Source organism: Mesocricetus auratus, unplaced genomic scaffold (assembly GCF_017639785.1).
Source record: "Mesocricetus auratus isolate SY011 unplaced genomic scaffold, BCM_Maur_2.0 Super-Scaffold_6731, whole genome shotgun sequence".
In the NCBI taxonomy this organism is placed as follows: Eukaryota; Metazoa; Chordata; class Mammalia; order Rodentia; family Cricetidae; genus Mesocricetus; species Mesocricetus auratus.
Window position 1 is genome coordinate 4,950,796 of NW_024429185.1, and position 19,340 is coordinate 4,970,135.

Here is a 19,340-nt window from a genome sequence, read left to right on the forward strand (position 1 = left end):
TTTCTGTGCCCCACACCAAATTGGATCCTTTGGTGTTTTGGAGACTTGCTTCTTGAGTTCTTTGTAAATTTTGGAGATCAGCCCTCTGTCAGATGAGGGGTTAGTGAATATCTTTTCCTATTCTGTGGGCTGCCTATTTATCTTATTTTCTGTGTCCTTTGCCTTACAGAAGCTTCTCAGTTTGTTGATATCAGAGTCTGTGCTACTGGTGTTATGTTCACAAAGCAGTCTCCTGTACCAATTCGTTCAAGGGTACCTCCCACTTTCTCTTCTAAGAGGTTCAGTGTGGCTGGATTCATGTTGAGGTCTTTGATCCATTTGGACTTAAGTTTTGTGCATGGTGATAGACAGATCTATCCGCAGTCTTCTACATGCCAATATCCAGTTATGCCAGCACCATTTGTTGAAGATGCTTTCTTTTTTTCCATTGTATGATTTTAGCTTCTTGGTTGAAATTCAGGTGTTCATAGGTGTGTGGGTTAATATCAGGAGTGTTCAGTTCAATTTCATTGGTCTACCTGTATACTTTTGTGCCAATACCAAGCTGTTTTCAGGACTATAGTTCTATAATAGAGCTATAATAGTTCTATAATATAATAAAGTCAGGAATGGTGATGCCTCCGGCCATTGCTTCATTGTACAGGGTTGTCTTGGCTATCCTGGGTCTTTTGTTCTACCATATAAAGTTGAGAATTGTTCTTAGAAGGACTGTGAAGAATTGTGCAGTAATTTTGATAGGGATTACATTAAGTCTGTAGATTGCTTTTGGCAGGATTGCCATTTTTACTACATTGATCCTACCTATCCAAGAGAATGGGAGATCTTTCCATTTTCTGGTGTCTTCTTTAATTTCTTTCTTTAATGACTCAAAGTTCTTGTGATATAAGTCTTTCATTTGTTTGGTTAGCATTACCTCAAGGTATTTTATGTTGTTTGTGGCAATTGTAATGGGTGGTGTTTCTCTGATTTCTTTCTCATCCCTTTTATCGTCTGTATATAGTAGGCCTGCTGATTTTCTTGAGTTGATCTTGTATTCTGCCACTTTGCTGGAGGCGTTTATCAGCTGTAGGAGTTCCCTGGTAGAGTTTTTTGGATCACTTATGTAAACTATCATATCATCTGGTAATAGTGAAAGTTTGACCTCTTCCTTTCCAATTTCTATCCCCTTGATCTCCTTTTGTTGTCTTAATGCTCTAGGTAGAACTGCAGGTAAAATATTGAAGAGGAATGGGAAGAGGGGAGAGCCTTGTCTTGTTCCTGATTTTAGAGGAAATGCCTTGAGTTTCTCTCCATTCAGTTTGATGCTGGCTTTTGGTTTGCTTTATATAACTTTCATTATAGTTAGGTATGTTCCTGTTATCCCACACCTCTCCAAGACCTTTATCATGAAGGGGTGTTGGATTTTGTCAAAGGCTTTTCAGCATCTAGAGACGATCATGTGATTTTTTTTGTTTCTCAGCTTATTTATGTGGTGTATTACATTGATGGATTTTTGTATGTTGAACTATCCCTGAATCCCTGGGATGAAATATCATAGTGGATGATTTTTCTGATGTGTTCTTGGATCCAATTTGCCAGTATTTTATTGAGTATTTTTGCATCAATTTTCATGAGGGATATTGGCCTGAAGTTCTCTTTCTTAGTTGTGTCTTTGTGTGACTTGGGTATCAGTGTTATTGAAGCCTTGTAAAAAGAGTTTGGCAAAGACCCTTCTGCTTCTATTGCATGGAATAATTTGAGGAGAATTGGTATAAGCTGTTCTTTTAATTTCTGGTAGAATTCTGCACTAAGGCCATCTGGCCCTAGGCTTTTTTTAGTTGGTAGACTTTTGATGACTGCTTCTATTTCCTTAGGTGTTATAGGACTATTTAAATTGCTTATCTGTTCTTGATTCAATTTTGGTAAGTGATATCCAGAAAATTTTTCATTTCCTCTAAATTTTTGGATTTTGTGGAGTACAGGTTTTCAAAATATGACCTGATGATTCTCTGGATTTCCTCACTGTCCATTGTTATGTCCCCCTTTTCATTTCTGATTTTGTTAATTTGCATGTTCACACTCTGCTGTTTGATAAGTTTGGATAAGGTTTGTCTATCTTGTTGATTTTCAATATTGACTTTTTGTATTGTTTTCCTAGTTTCTACTTTATTGATTTCATCCCTCAATTTAATTATTTCCTGGCATCTGCTCCTCTGGGGTGAGATTGCTTCCTTTTGTTCTAGAGCTTTCAGTTGTACTGTTAATTCTCTAGTGTAACTATTCTCCAGTTTCTTCATGTGGGCACTTAGTGCTATGAACTTTCCTCTTAGCACCGCTTTCATAGTGTCCTATAGGTTTGGGTATGTTGTGTCTTCATTCTCATTGAATTCTATGAAGACTTTAATTTCTTTTTTTAGTTCTTCTTTGACCCAGGAATGGTTCAATTGTGCATTATTCAATTTCCATGAGTTTGCAGGGTTTCTGCAATTTGTTTTTGTTGAATTCTAACTGTAAAGCATGGTGGTATGATAAGATGCAGGGGGTTATTCCAATTTTTTTGTACTTGCTGAGGTTTGCTATGTTGCCAAGTATGTGGTTGATTTTTGAAAAGGTTCCATGCAGCTCTGAGAAGGTATATTCTTTTGTGTTTGGATGGAATGTTCTAAAGATGTCTGTTAGACCCAATTGTGTCATAACTTCTATTAGTTCCTTTGTTTCTTTGTTAAGTTTCTGTCTGGTAGTCCTGTCTAATGGTGAGAGTAGGGTGTTGAAGTCTCCCACTATAAGTGTATGAGGTTTTATATGTGATTTGAGTTTTACTAATGTTGCTTTTATGAACATGGATGCCTTTCTATTTGGGGCATAGATGTTTAGAATTGATACTTCATCTTGGTGGATTTCTCCTACGATGAGTATGAAATGACCTCTTTCATCTCTTTTGATTGATTTTAGTTTAATGTCTAATTTGTTAGATATTCATATTGCTACCTCCGCTTGTTTCTTGGGCCCATTTGATTGTCTAATCTTTTCCCAACCCTTAACTCTGAAGTATCATCTGTCTTTGAAGCTGAAAGATGGATTCTGTTTTCGAATCCATTCTGTTAGCCTGTGTCTTTTTATGGGTGAGTTAAGACCATTAATATTGAGGGGTATTAATGACCATTGATTGCTCATTCTCGTTTGTTTTGGAATGGCTGGTGGTGGTGGAATTGTATGTGGATTTCCATCTGTTGTTTCTTTTGCCTTTTGGTAAAGTGGGATTATCTATTGTCTATGTTTTTCTGGTTAACTTCCTTGGGTTGGAGTTTTCCTTCCAGAACGTTCTGTAGGGCTGGGTTAGTGGATATGTATTGTTTAAATCTGGTTTTGGCATGAAATATCTTGTTTTCTCCATCTATAGTAATTGAGAGATTTTCTGGGTATAGTAGTCTTGGCTGGCATCCATGGTCCCTTAGTGTTGGTAGAATATTTATCCAGGACCTTCTGGTTTTCAGAGTTTCCATGGAGAATTCAGGTGCAATTCTGATAGGTTTGCCTTTATATGTTGCTTGGCCTTTTTCCTTAGCTGCTCTTATTATTCTTTCTTTATTCTGTATGTCTGTGGTCTTGATTATTATGTGTCAAGCGGACTTTTTTGTGGTCCACTCTATTTGGTGTTCTGTAAGACTCTTACACCTTCATTGGCATGTCTTTCTTTAGGTTGGGAAAGTTTTCTTCTATGATTTTGTTGAATATGTTTTCTGCCCCTTTGGGATAGGTTTTTTTTCCCCTTCTTCTATACCTAGTATTCTTAGGTTTGGTCTTTTCATGGTGTCCCATATTTCCTGGATATTTTGTGCTAGGGATTTGTAGGACTTAAGATTTTCTTTGATGAATCTATTTCTCCTAGTGTGTCTTCAACACCTGAGAGTCTCTCTTCCATCTCTTGTATTCTGTTGGTTATGCTTGCATCTGTAGTACCTGACTGTTTGCCCAGCTTTTCTATTTCCAGCATTCCTTCAGGCTGTGTTTTTTTTTTTTTTGGTATGGTTTCTATTTCAGATTTCAGCCCTTGCAAGGTTTGAATTGTTTCTTGCAATTTTTACTTTGTTTTTTCCTCCATTTCTTCCATCTCTTTACGGGATTTTCTCATATCCTCTTTGAGGGCATCTATCATTTTCATTAAGTTGTATTTAGTGTCATTCTCTTCTGCTTCATTTGTGTTGGCTGCTGTGTGCATCAGTTTCTGCACAGGCTCATCATGTCTCACTTTGCCATGCAGTGTGCTGAGATGCTAGCCCAGTGCTGAAGGAACTTCCCACTTGCCTGGGCCCGGGACATCTTACTCTGCTCAGAGTTCAGCACCTGGGGCCTCACTACTCAGGGGTTCACTCATTTACTTCTTAGTTATACATCACCTTCTTAGGATAACTTCAGACATCAAATTGACTGCAACCAGACCAGTGCCACATGGACAAAAGTTTAAGTGTATTCATGAATGTATGTGTAGTCAAGGATATAGATCTTGGGCTTAGTGGATAAGAGCACTGGCTGCCCTTCCAGAGGACTCAGGTTCAATTCCAGAAACCATGTGGTAGTTTATAACCATCCGTATTCCTGCTCTAGGGGATCCATTGCCCTCTCTGTCTTCCAAGGGAACTAGGCATGCATGTAAGTAAAACACCTATATACATAAAATAAAACAAAATAAAATAAAGTCTTAGAAGAATATAGATCTTTCTGCCCGGCTACATCTATGTCTGTTAGGTTTATTGTTATTGTCATTTGGGACAAAATGCTGTACTTTTCCCATAAGAGAATCTAGATTTAAAAATCCATGAGCATATACATGGTCACACAAAAGTGGAACTATTTGGGGGGAGGAAGGAAGTCAATGGAAGGGAGAGTGAGGATGAGGAAGAGTGATGAGGCAAAAAAAATGAGCATATCAGGAGGCAGAGGCAGGCGGATCTCTGTGAGTTCGAGGCTAGGCTGGACTGACAGCCTCCAAAATAATACAGAGAAACCCTGTCACATAAAACCAAAAAAAAAAAAAAGAGCATAATACGATGACGTATGCAAGAAAATGTTATAAGGGAACTCATTGTTTTATATAGCAACTAAAAAGGCTAACTAAAATAAAATAAATTTAAAGGCTGGGCATGGTGGCACATGCCTTTAATCCCAGCACTAGGGTGGCAGAGGCAGGCGGATCTCTGAGTTTGAAGCCAGCCTGGTCTACAGAGGAAGTTCTAGGACATCCAGAGCTACACAGAGAATCCCTGTCTTGAAAACAATAAATGAATAAATAAATATAAATAAATTACTAAATACAGCGTAGGGACTGACGGCACACCTCAGTGGCAAAACACTTGCTTATCACTAGGTTCAGTCCCCCAGCATCCAAAAATGAAAAAGAGGTGAAGACAGTCCTTATCCCCTTTCCTTGAGTCCTGGTTGTCTCTGTGACTTGCTTTCGCAACATAGCAGAGAAAATACAGCAAAGGGGTCCAATTATTGGCTCTTCTATTTCTATGAAGAGATATATGATCAAAGCAAATTACAGATGAAAGCATTTAACTGGGGCCTTGTTTCCAGTTTGAGAGGTCTAGGCCATGACCATCGTGGGTGTGGGTGTGGCGGGTGGTAGGCAGGTATGGAACTGTGGTAGTAGCTCAGAGCTTATATCTCATTGCCAAGTTGGAGGCAGAGAGCATGAAGATTGTGCCTTGCGTGGCTTCTGAGACCTCACAGCCCATATCCAGTGACACACCTCCTCCAACAAGGCCTCACCTCCTGATCCTTCCTAAAACATTTCCACCAACTAGGAATCAAACACTCAGATATATGATCCTGTGACTGCCACTTTTACAGAAACCACCACAGGGCTTCCCGTGGCCTCTTCATTCTGGCCTCTGCTGCTACTTCTTTAGTTAAAAATCATGACCCCGCCATGTGACAAAGAATGATATCTCGTGGATAAACAGCTATAAGAAAAGCCCTGGGTGGGAACCAGCAGGCACTGACCAGATGCAGAAAGAAAGCCATCTCAACCACCAGACCCAGCTCAGAGAGCACATGGCCGCCACACCAGGGAGAAAAGAAAAAGACAGCCACATTTTCTGTAACAACTACGGGTCTCTGCTTCTTGCTGGATTTGTTTGTTTTGTTTCTTGAGACAGGGTTTTTCTGTGTAGCTTTGGAGCCTGTGTTGGAACTCTCTCCATAGACTAGGCTGGCTGCCTGCCTCTGCCTCCCAAATGCTGGGATTAAAGGCAAGCTCGACCACCTGACCTTGATGTATCTTCTAAAGATGAGCCTGGTCCAAAGTGTTAACTATGAAAAAATTACATCATTACTGTTTTCATAATTTATTCATTTTGAAATGTATGTGCATTTGTGTTTTGCCTGCCTGTCTGCCTGTCTGAGAGTATTGGATCCCACAGAACTGCAGTTAAAGACGGTTGTGAACTGCCATGTAGGTGCTGGAATTGAACCTGAGTCCTCTAGAAGAACAGCCAGTGCTCTCAACTGCTGAGCCATCTCTCCAGCCCCTCACTGCTGTTTTAAGACACGGCATTTTTGTAACACCACTGACAGGGAATAAAGATATTCTGAAGACACTTTATCCCTCCCCCAAATCAGTACTTTATCGGACATCTTACTCTGTGAGAGAGAAAAATCTGAACCCTCTGAGCCAGAGGAGAAACTTGTCTTCTAGAAAGAAACTTTACACAGCACTGACAACTTGTCAGACCACCTTGCATAATGAACTGGAGCAAGAAAATGATGAGTCAGTGACAGATATGACCATACTTCAACCCCAACTGCTTTGTTCACACACTCATGGCCCTCTGGTTCAGCCAAAGCCTCACTGGAACTCTTTGTCCATTTTTCTAAAAATGATACACACCTGTAATCCCAGCATTCACAAGGTTGAAGTAGGGGTCTGAGGCTATATTGGGCTACACAGAGAGAACCTATCTAAAACAAAACATAAAGGTGAATAATCACGGTTACCAATGGGACTGTCTTAGCCCCTTCATTGGTCCTTAGCAGAGTCCTTTAAACATTGGTTTACATCTGTCAGCTTGACAAGGATGGAGAGTGATTCTAGAACAGAAGATACCACATGGTCCTAATGCTTGTGAGCCAGAAACAGGCTTCCAGTGTTACAGCTGTATCCTGGAGTCTGGTCACCCCAGGCTACACTGGGTCCTTGGTACCTGTATGCCTTACGGATCTTGTTAGCAACTGAGAATCTGCACAAAATGATGTCTAACGCATCATCCTCAGAGATGGCTATGGAAGAGACCATGTGTCATCTTGATGTACATTTGATTAGAATGAACAAGGAAGACACGATGCCTATTCCACCCACCTTCCATCAGTGTTATCCTCTTTATGATGACAGCGATGGCCAGCTGCTAACTGACTAATAGATACTGGTCATTTCTATAGGACATGTAAGACAAAGTCCTAGCCTCTAGTCAGCATATTCACAGGACACATCAGTGTTATGTTTGTGGAGCCAATTTACAGTGTAGCAAGAACAAGGAAAATAAAAGATCCTTAAAGAGATTTCACTAAACTTTGAGCCTCAAAGTTTCTGAGCCAAAGGATGAAGGCCTTACCTTAGCAGAGGGAATACATGAGGAAATCTAGAATGTAGCAATAGTAGGTGTGTATGGAGGACTGTAAACAGATAGACCTCTGAAGTCTGGGCCCTAAGTGGCAAGCACTGGGTAGTCCTATGGTGGCTGAGAAACTATCACTTAGGAGAAGGAGAGATCCAAGGACCATCCATCTTTCTTTCTACAAGTTTGAAGCTACATCTATCCACACCAAGACTAATAGGCATATAGACATATGCATAATCATGCTCACACAGATGCATTTGTATTGTGTTTGAAACCAGTCTGATGCTGGCCCTAGTGGTGCATGCCTTTAATCCCAGCTTTCGGGAGGCAGAGCCAGGCAGATCTCTGTGAGTTCAAGGCCAGCCTGGTCTACAAATCCAGTTCCAGTACAGTCAGGTTTTACATAGAGAAAACCTGTCTCTTAAAACCAAAAAGAAAGAAAGAAAGGAAGAAAGAAAAAAAGGAAAGAGAGCAAAAGAAAGAAAGAAAGGAAGGAAGGAAGGAAGGAAGGAAGGAAGGAAGGAAGGAAGGAAGGAAAGAAGGAAGGAAGAAAGAGAAGAAATGAAACCAGCTTGAGAGATTGTTATGGATGCCAGAGGAGGGTGGGAATGGCCCCGGAGAAGACTGGTGAGACTCTAACTTTGAGGTGGACATTTAGTAAAACCACAGACTTGAAATAACATAAAAGCTCATAAAAACAGCCCCATCCATTCATTATGCAAGGAAGTTGCTCATTTGTGGAGTTTCAATGATAGCAGAGAGCTTTGTAAAGATGAAGCTTTATAACATCCTGGAAGCACTGGCTAGTTCTCCCAAAGAAAGGACACCTATTAGGTGCCAACTTACTGACAAACCTAGTGAGTCCTCCATCCAAGGAGGCAGGCTCCACCATTTCCTCTGCACTTACCTCCAGGAATTGTGAGGAAGGGCATGCATAAGGAAGCCTCCTGGGAGAACCACTACTTATAGCCCTTCTGAAACCATAACGAAAGGATGTGCCAAAGAACCATTGGCCAAGAAGGACAGTTGGGGGTGATGCTGTTGGCCACAGAACTAGGGGAAGGAATATGGCAACTATGGAGCATCTGTTTATAATTCAGAGACTTCCCTGGAACCAAGATCTCTGCTGGGAAGCAAACAGCAACAACGATAACAAAGCCACCTGGCTCTTGTCTTAACTTCCATGTTTTATTATCTACTTTCTTTTTGTTTACATTAAAATAGCCTTTGGATGATTAAGTCACTAAAAGGAAAGATTTTACCACCGTAGGTTATGGAGCTCTAGTTTACATAGAATAAAAGATGTAATAGCCAAATGCATTGGGAAATTTTCAAATTGCATTCACACACACACACACACACACACACACATCTTAGAAATCCCAAATGAATGTTACCATATAAAAAGCTCTTTAATTAATAAATGAATTCACTGGACTTTGTTAGACTTTATGTTTCTAAATTTTTAATTGAAAACAAAATGGCGCTAGATATGGTGACTGGTCTATACAGGACAGCCAGAGTGACAAAGTGAGACCCTGTCTCAAACAGACAAATAAATTAATAAGAAATCAAGGGCTCTTGTTTTTGTCTGCAAAATGTGTATCACACTGAGGAGTAAGTGTTTTATAGAACAAACTTTAGAAGTTTCATCAGTTAATTTTGCATCACTGTGATCAAAATACCTGAGAACTGAAGTATGGTAACCATTTTGGCTCATGTTTCAGAAGCTTCTGTTCTTCATAGTACAGAGGGTGTAGCAGAACACTGCAGCTCAAATCATGGTTGCCAGGAAGCAGAGAAAAGGGAGAAAAGAAAGGCACAGGGCGAGGATATAGCCCCAAGACATACACGCTCCCCCCTCCCCCACCTGCTTCCTCTATCTAGACTACTCTACCTGGAGCCTCTAGGGCAGGGCTGACCCAGAACTCACCTAGTGTCTGCCTGGTGTTGTCTGGGTCCTTAATGTTCTTTCCTATAGACACATCAATGTCATCTTGGCCTCCATCATCACCTGGCATTCTCCCAGTGTGCCATTTGTCCCTGTTTGCATGTGTCCTTTCCTCAACACCTCTTCTTATAAAGACAGTAGCTGTATTGTCTAAGAATTCACCTTGTAATGGGCTACTGAGCTATTGTTATGCCAGGCATCTAGTGAAAGTATTCCTGCGAATACTTTAATTGTTCAGATTATTTTAGTCACTTCAAAACAGGTCTCTGGTCACAGACTAGTCATAAATTCCTAAGGTAAACTGATCTCTGAACTAGCTAAAAATTCCTATACATTATAACCCTGACCTAAAACAATTATGAGAACTGCCTAACCTTAACTGCTATCTCTCTGCTTCTGTAAACAATGCTTGCTTGCTGAAGATGTCTACAGCTGTCTTTCTATATATGTCACAATTACAGTTTTGCCATTAAAAACTTGAACAAACTGGGTGTCAAGGCTGCTTCCCACTACAGTCCTACTATAGTAAAATAAAAATTACATTTGACTTGTTCAGACATCTTGGGAGTTTTTCTTTTCAAGTAACCCATAACAACCCTAGTCCAGTATGACTTCATCCTAACATTTTTACATCTGCAGGGTCTCTATTTCCAAAGAAGGTTCTAAATCTGAGGAAATTTCCTAACCCACTGTGGTGTCCTTAAGTTCAATCCACCTAAGGGAAGCATGTTCTAAAGACTAGAGGGTCTTGACATAGTTACATGGCCAAGTTAGAACTAGAGCTTGAGTTTTACACACACACACACACACACACACACACACACACACACACACACACACCATAACTCTGATTATTTTTAAGATACCAACATCTCCAGAGAACACACATTTGATTCCAAGTCCATGATACAGGAAAGCAGTGGCTTTGTTTTAGAAACTTCCTATGCTGGGCTAAGTTTACAATGATGTGTTGAACTCTGGACACATGGTCTGTAAGTTAGAAATAATAGTTACACTCAGAGCAATTAGTAGAGTGAAGAGTTGTGATTCCTGGTACTCAACAGTATGCTCTCTGATTTTCATCTTTTCACAAGCCACAGTCTGTCTGCATCCAGAGACAACGCTTCCTCTAGCACCAAGCTGCCTTCAGTGAAAACTCACGGAGAAAATGGCACATTGACAATCTCACCACCAAATGCCTGTGAGTCATTTAAAACTCAGGAGAACTTTGAAAATGTTCACTTAGACCAGGAATAGGATGACCACAAAAGACAGTTGTTTATCCAAAAGCCAGCTGATGGCTAACGTAGTGGAACCCTCTCAAGGCTCAGTCTTTAAATATAACTATAGTCAAGGAATGGGCAGCCAAACACATTCTAGCTCACTGCAGTGGTTTCCGGCCAGGGAGAACTGACTGATGGACTCCAGCAGTCCATGCAAGTCCATGTGCAGATGCAGGACAAATGTCTGAACTGAAGAAGTTCTGAGAATAGAAGAGGCAGCTCAGACCACAGGGTGATCATCTGAGATCTTTAGGACCTGCTACTAGATCTCATGGCAGAGGCACAGTCCCAATTCCATGCTGCAGACACCTTCAATCCATGCTGGAGACTGCAGGCAGGAGGAGAAGAGCAATTCTCACTACGGATGGGGATGCAGAAGATGCTTTGAGATACCTTTAGGAACTGGAAAAGGAACTGTGTAGACAGACTTTTATTTCCTACCCTCCAGTTCCCAAATATCCAACATGTAGACTTAGTATTAATTAATAAATGCTCAGTCTTATTCTATCTAGCTCTTAAATTAACTAATAGCTTAACTTAACCCATTTTCTTTTTTGTTTTGTTTTGTTTTGTTTTCGAGACAGGGTTTCTCTGTATTGTTTTGGAGGTGTCCTGGAACTCGCTCTGTAGACCAGGCTGGCCTCAAACTCACAGAGATCTGCCTGCCTCTGCCTCCCAAGTACTAGGATTAAGGGCGTGCACCACCAACACCCGGCTAAATTAACCCATTTTCTATTAATCTACATTCTACCATGTGGCGTTACCTCTCTTTCATCTTGTACCTCCTGTTTCCTCTGTGTCTTGGTGGCAACTCCTCTGAGTCCACCCTTCTTCCCAGTGTCCTTAGTCTGGTTTTGTCACCTAACTTTATCCTGTCCAGCTCTTGTCCAGTCAGTTTCTTTATTAAAGCAATCACAGCATAATTTACACAGTGTACGAAAGGGTTGTTCCACAGCAGAACTGGAATCTCCTGAGCTTCTGCCACTCCCTTCTTAATGATGTCTGGCATTTGAAAGAGGGCACATGGAGAGGATTCGGAATCCTGGGTTTTAGAGGAGTTAGAGCTGCTTTGCTCACTCAGAGACTAGATGTGTCCTTTCCTCTATAAAGACATCAAGAAAGCAGCAAAGAATCCCAAACCCCAGCCTCAAGACCTGTGGCCACATGATGGTTCCACCATGACCTTAGAGATTCCTTATTTCTCATGTAAAGACAACTCATGTAAAGACAACGCATGAGACTCAGATGAGATAATGTGCTCAGAACATTCTTACTATGGTTTGAATGTGGAATTTCTCCACCCCAAGAATACTTGTGTTTGAGTCCTTTGTCCCCAGTGAGTGATGCTGTTTTGGAGGTTGTAAAGCCTTTGGGACATGGTGCCAAGCTAGAGGACATAAGTTACTAAGAGCAGGACTTTGAAGATTATAGCCTGATCTAGTTCTAGTTCTGATTTCTGCTTCTTGATTGGCCAGGATGTGAGCTCTTCCCCAGCTCCTGCCATGGTGCCTTCTCTGCCCTAGTATGCTGATATTCCCCTGAAACCATAAGTCACTGCAAATCCTTTTTCCCTTAAGTTGCATCTATCAGCTATTCTGCTTCAGCAATGAGGGAACTGACTAGTTAAATTCTGTACAATAGTAGGGACAAAAAACGCCAGCTACCCAAGAATGGGAAACTGGAAAAGTCATCCCAAAACTGCAATGAGAAATGGCAGTCTTAGAACAGAAAAATGTTTTTTTCTTCAAATCTCATCAAAGCTGTGTACTCCATGCCTTATAAAAGAACTCACAGACACAATGATATTGGCAGTGCACAAGACATCAGAAACTGTCCGTTCCCTGTGGGCCATCTGTGGGCCTTCGGCAAACCCATAAAGCCCAGATCATCAGTGCTGCCCATAGAGCCTGGTAGCAGCAGGCGGAGGAGGCCGACAAGAGGCTCCTGATTTCTTTCTGTTGTGCAAACGTTCTATCTTCTCTAACCGTGAGCCCATGCCAGGCCCCACTTGGGCTCACTTCTGCAGTGTCGCCGTACCTGGTCATCTGTCGTCATACCTGGTCATCCGTCTCACTGCCCCTCAGCAGGCCCTTAGGCCAGCACACATATGAGGCCCATCCAGCCCTGGAGCATGGCCCATGCACGAGCACTGATGAGACAGGAGTAGCCCAGGTCTCACTGAATGTTACCCAGAAAGGATTCTTATAACAGGGCAGGGGACCTTGCTTGGTATTTGTAGCCCCTTTCATGGTACCGGAAGCTTTATTGCCTCTGTCAGGTACAGTCACTTGTGGAAATCTACAGTGATGCATCTGTCTCAGGTAGGTCAGTTTCCCATTGTGCGTTTCCAATTCTTCACATGTGAAACAAGCCAAATACAGGTTTCTAATGAACCAAAAGCTTATCCCACCACCTCTCTCTCTCTCTCTCTCTCTCTCTCTCTCTCTCTCTCTCTCTCTCTCTCTCTCTCTCTCACACACACACACACACACACACACACACACACACACACGTACACACACTCCAATCTACAGTGAAGGAAGCATCCAGAAATGCCTAACTGAATTGGATGTCAGAGAACCAGACGAGTCATCTGGGGTCCCCATAGCAAGGTATCACATTCTTGGTGCCCAATAGACAAAAACGTCTCCTCACAGCTCTTGAGGCGAGGAGTCCAAGGTCAAGTGGTCAATTCCGGTGGCCACTTTCCTTAGCTCAGCATTGACCATCTCCTCCCTTCATAACAATTAGGACACACACATGCACGCACAGACACACACACGAATGCAACCACACATACACACACACGCACATGCACACACGTCTTATAAGGACGTGAGTCACATTGGATTAAAGACCCCTCGTGATTTCATCTCTACTTAATTTTCCCTTTAAAGACCCCAAGTACAAGTAGGGGTGCATTCTGAAGAACTAGAGACAGTGGCTTTGGCATGTTGTTTTAGGTGTGCACACGCAGCCTCACTGGTCTCTAATGTCCTTCCAGCATTCACATCTACTTCTCTGAAGGTAAATGAGGAACTTTGGATGAAGGTAAATGAGGACTCCCCCTAACGGTGGGCTACTAGTTGGCAAGAACAAGGGTAAAAACTACAGAGATGTACTCATGTCTGGGTTGGGGCTGGGCAGCAAGACTGAATTTGATCTACCCACAAAACACTCAACAAAAGAGAGTGAACTGTGGCTATTCACCACAGGGATGAATCTCAAAGTTATCATGTGTTCCCAGCTAGTAGCAATCATGGTTAGGACTACGTCAGCAATCAAATAGCTACATTGTTTGCCCTCCACAGGAAATACGAAATTGGTTTCTAAAACCGAAACACTTGAATTACCAAAGTAACCATAGAAATTTCCTGTGCTTTTCTATTCACACACTCCCAGAGTGACAGAGAACCGGTCTGGAGATGCCTAAAGAGAGGGCACAGAAGGAACGAGAGGGAGTTACCAAACTTCTTAGGGGATGTGTGTGCTCAGTATCTTGATGGTAGTGATGGTTTCACAGGTGCACATGTCAAAAAAACATTGTATGTCAAAACATCCTGCAGACAGACTTATGAATGGCTTCTCACACGTCCATTTTACTGTGATAAAACTGCTCAAAGCCTAGGAAAGAATGATAACTACTGATTTATCAGGGAGTCTTGCAGCTCAAGGTCTGCTGAGCGGAAGATTAGAATGATGAGAAGCGATAGACAAATCGCTGAGAAGCTCTGGGACTCTGCAGGAGGGGAAGCAGGAAGAGGAGCAGGCAGAGTGGACGGAAGCCTGTGCTGGGAGCAGCCACATCCCACAGCCCCTCCCACTCCGCAATGCTCCCTGGTCCTCAGAAGTTACTCCACAGTGGACAAAATGTTGAGGCTGAAGTCCCTAGGGATTGCATACCGTTCTCTCAACTGAGGGAAATCCCTCTGATGTCCACTGTCCTCTAGTCCCTTGTCAACCAGCTTCCCAAGAACCCAAAGAGGTAGCTCTTTCTTCCCCACCTCTTGAACAGAGGCCCCAGCTATGACCCAGAATAAATGTCCCAATCTATGTGCTCTGGGTCCCCATGAAGCAGGCCCGGTCATATCCTCATTGCAGGTGCTGGGCGCCCGGGGAGGACCTGTGGCTGCGGGCATGTGGTTCTGAAGAGGTCTACAGAACAAACGGCCTTTTATTCTTCTTGCCTTTTCACCCTTCCACAGACTGCCCTCTCTTGGCATCAGAGTTTCTTTGTGTCTGTCAGGATGTCCCTGGCTTTAGATGTGGAATCTCTGACTTCTGAACCCAATCCCACTGCTGAACTCCACGGAAACAGCTTCCCAGAGCATCGCCACAGATATGGGAACTTAGCTTTTTATCTCCCTCCCTTTCTTCACTGGATCTCTGCCCAGTTCTTTGCATATTCCAATCATTTCCTCCCACAGCCACAGTTGTCACTCACAGAGAGTCCATTTCCCATGCATGTCAGCGGGACCCCTGAGAGAGGGCAACTGTCGTGCAAGTCACACACTTCAGCTTCGTGAGATCAACATATCTAGCACCTCAATGCATTTTTGTTTTGTTCTGGTTTGGTTTGGTTTGGTTTTCCGAGGCAGGGTTTCTCTGTGGCTTTGGAGGCTGTCCTGGAACTAGCTCTTGTAGACCAGGCTGTTCTTGAACTCACAGATATCTGCCTGCCTCTGCCTCCTGAGTGGTGGGATTAAAGGTGTGCACCCCCCTTCCCCCCTCCCCCGCTACCTCAAAGCATTTTGATCACTTCCGTATCAGACCATTACCGAAGGTTGACTTCTGTTTGGTTTTACTTTGTTTCTGTGGTGCTGTAGATCCAACCCAGGGCCTGTGCTTGCCAATAAAGTGCTCTGACATTGAACTGTGGTCACAGCCAGTTTTGCTTTGGTTTTTGCTTTTGTCTTGAGACTCGGTCTTGCTATAAAGCTCAGGTTCCCTTGAACTTTCGGTCCTCTTACCTCAACGTCCTGGGTGCTGGGATCACAGACATGCACTCCATACCCAGTTTATTACTTCATTTTTACCTAGATTTGGGGGACGATCTATGAATAAGGAGTTGTGGCTGTTAGTGCACAGGTCTGGGTGTGTGTAGATGTCAGCTGATGCTCCCAGGATTTTGGAGACATAGACAAGGGTCTTAGAGATCACTGGTCAGGAATCTATAAGTACCTCCCCTATGGGTAGCCGACAAAGACTGGGGATGGGGAGAGGAGAAACGAGAGGGTAAATGGGGTGGAGGTGGTCTCCCTGATGGTCATTAAGCAGATTTCATCTCAGCCCTCTTCCTGTCCTAAGCTTCCTGGGGAGATTGTGGCAGGGAGTACAGGGAGGCTGAAGGGGAGGGTGGGTAGCTACTGGCATCATGCTGCCTGGCTCTGAATCCTGCCTCTCCACAGCACTGGTGAGGTATTCATTTCATTTCCCAATCTCTAACGTGAATGGTTTTTGTCACATGAAATAGATTCTCTGTCACTAGTGTGAGAATCCACACCTCCACTAAAGCAGGTTTGTCTACCTAACTCTTGGATATTTGAAGTCTGGGGAATGACACTGTGTTCAACTGCAAACACTTTCCCCGCAGGTCTCCCCCAGGTTCCTAGCAGCTCAAGTTAGAGACACGAATAGGTTTACAAACATCTTTTGTCTTTTCTAAATTAACTAGGTTTAAAATGAGCACAGAGTAGAGAGGGTTTGGGATTTGGGCATCTTCTCTCACCATACAGATTGCTCATGTGGGATTGGCAAGGGTTGAATGGTTGAATGGTTCTAACACAGGATCACAAAGTGAAAAGATCTGCCCTCAAACATCCTGGCCTTAGTAGTCCTGAAAAGGAGACTAGAAATCTGTTCATGGCCCCAAACTGAGCCTGTGGTGGCCCAAGCTGACTTTCTGGGCAGAAGGAGAAAATCACCAGTCTACAATACCAGTTGAGAGGCCATACAGAGGAGATGAAATGGACAAGAATAGTCAGACATTGTCTTTGCAATCATTCACTCATGGAACTACATCTTGCTAGCCCAGTCTCTGTTCCAGATGTGCACAGCAGTTCCAGGACCAGAGGAAATGATGCTTTGATGACATTTGAGAACCAGCAACATGGTGAGCTCCTGATAGGTCGAAAGAAGGTTAATCTGGACATTGAACTGCAACCAAGATGCAACAGAAAATTCACCACCAGTCCTAAGTACCCTCCTTCTAGGAAAGACAGGCAGAAGCTAAGCAACCCCCCCACACCCTCCATCCCTGCTTCCCAGAGAAAAACCCAAAAGAGTGGATTATTTTTCGTCTTAATTAAACCTTCTAAGTTTAGATCTACTGTCGTGTCTGCTGCGCGGCCTGTGTCCGAGAACGTGCGGAGGGTGTCGGGGATTGACAACACAGAGACTCTTTCAACGATGTAAAGAAAACTTTAAGCAGGCTCCAAAAAGGTTCAAGAAAACTTCCTAAGAAAGGCTCCCACCAGAGAAGCTTCTGCTCTCTCCTCTACCCTGGCTGGTTCTGCTCTGACCCCAGAAACTGATCTGGGCGTGGCAGAAGAGGCAGTTAGTCTCTGGACAAGGTCGAGCTCAGGGTGGTTTCTGCGGGCAGGCCTTTTCCAGGAACTTAATGCCCCCAGGCATTGTATTGTTTTTAGTAAACATTGTCTTACAGCTGCCTACTCCCAGGCAGAAGGGGAAGTGGGTCTCTGCTCAAGGTCTGGTGTTCCCACAATCTACGACTCTGACCAGAGGGGGAACAATATAAGGAAATGTTTATATTGCCAACTTTCTCTTACCCAGCTCAGTTTTGAGGTCTTCCAATGGGGCTGAGGCTTGGTGTTACAGCATGCACCTAGCATGAGAGAAACTCTGCATTGTAACCCCCCCCCCCAGAAAAATGTACATAACTTCAAACTCCAGGTTGCTTTAAAGGAGTATTTCATCATAAACTCAGAAGGCTAAAGTACTGAGGTGTATTTGTCCCACAGGGACAATTCAAAGCATAACCAAAATTTGAAGGCAGCTTTGATTGAGCCCAGGGTCCCAGTTCATCCCAAATCTCACCCTGGCTTCCTTCACCCACCCACTTTATTCCCGCATTTACGGTGCTGCCCTTTCTCCACTCAAACGCATCTTGTTCATGGTGTGGAACATACGTGTGAGCCTACAACTTGGGAGACTGAGACAGTAGGATAGAACAAGTTCAAAGTTAACCTAGACTTCATAGTGGCTTCCAGAACAGTCTGGGTTTAACAATAAGACCCTGTTTCAAAACAAGGTAAAGTCAAGCATGGTGGTGTAGCTGTCACCCCAGCAACTCAGGGGATGAAGCAGAAGATCAGAGGCTGTGGAGGGAGTCTAAGGCCAACCTGGGCAACTTAATGAAGCCCTGTCTCAGAATAAAAAGTATTAAAGGAAGGCTGATGCTATCTATAGCTCAGTCAAAAAGCATTTGCATGGCATGCTGTTATGACTGACTGTCCTCCTCCAAGCCAAGCAAACTCCCATCTTGGGGAACTCCTCTGTGCCCCATGCAAGACCATCTCAGTGGGGCTAAGTGATGGTTTGCGCCCCTGAATATAGGCAGGAAGGTAAGGCACATGATTCTTGCCTGAGTATCCAGCTACTCCCTGCCTGGCCTGGGGGAAGGACTAGAGTATATCTATATTAAGGCTGGGGACAACTGGGACTAGAGAGGAAGCCCTTACCCAGCAGGCCTAACTTCAGCACCAAAACCAAGCATAAACACAGAACACCGGAAAACTCCCCACACTTTAAATTAATTCTTCTTTAATGGACACAACAGCATCTATGTACTTCTGAGAAACTCATCTCAGGGGAAATTCTGTCTTCCGAAATGTTTACTGTGCAAAAAAAAAGGAAGGAAGGAAGGAAGGAAGGAAGGAAGGAAGGAAGGAAGGAAGGAAGGAAGAGGGAGGGAGGGAGGGAGAAGGAAAGAAAAATATTCCTTGAAATGATTGCTTTGAAATCCCCAGGGTCCAATGCTACGTGGGGACACTGTTCCCACACTTTCCATGCCTACTGAATCGGGGAGAGGTGGTACTTGGGAAGTGGGGCTGTGTTTCTTCTCCTTCTGGATTATTTCAAGCTGGAGTTCAACTGCAGCTGCAGCTTTGCCCAGAACTGTCTTGGCTGCCTCAGCCTGAGGAACTCTGTGGAAAACAGAAATTTTCTGACCAGCTTTCTCCCCCTTAGGAGCAAACAGCCTGACAGTAAAAGCTGTGTCAGCTGAGACATCATTGCTGAAGACAACACTGACACAACTCGTTGGACATAGAAATGCTAAGCTGGTGCCTACACAGAGCCTTCGCCCCTGTGTTCCGGCATCTTTGGTTCAGGGAGGCACTCTGCATGCCTTCAAAAGAGAAACGTAAACACCAGGCCAGAAGCAAACCCTTTCTACAGTGGTGTGTCACCTCCAAGAGATACTAGGGCAATGGTGGCACACACCAAAACTTATTTGAGTTAAGGCCCACTCCATAACATGGAAGCCAT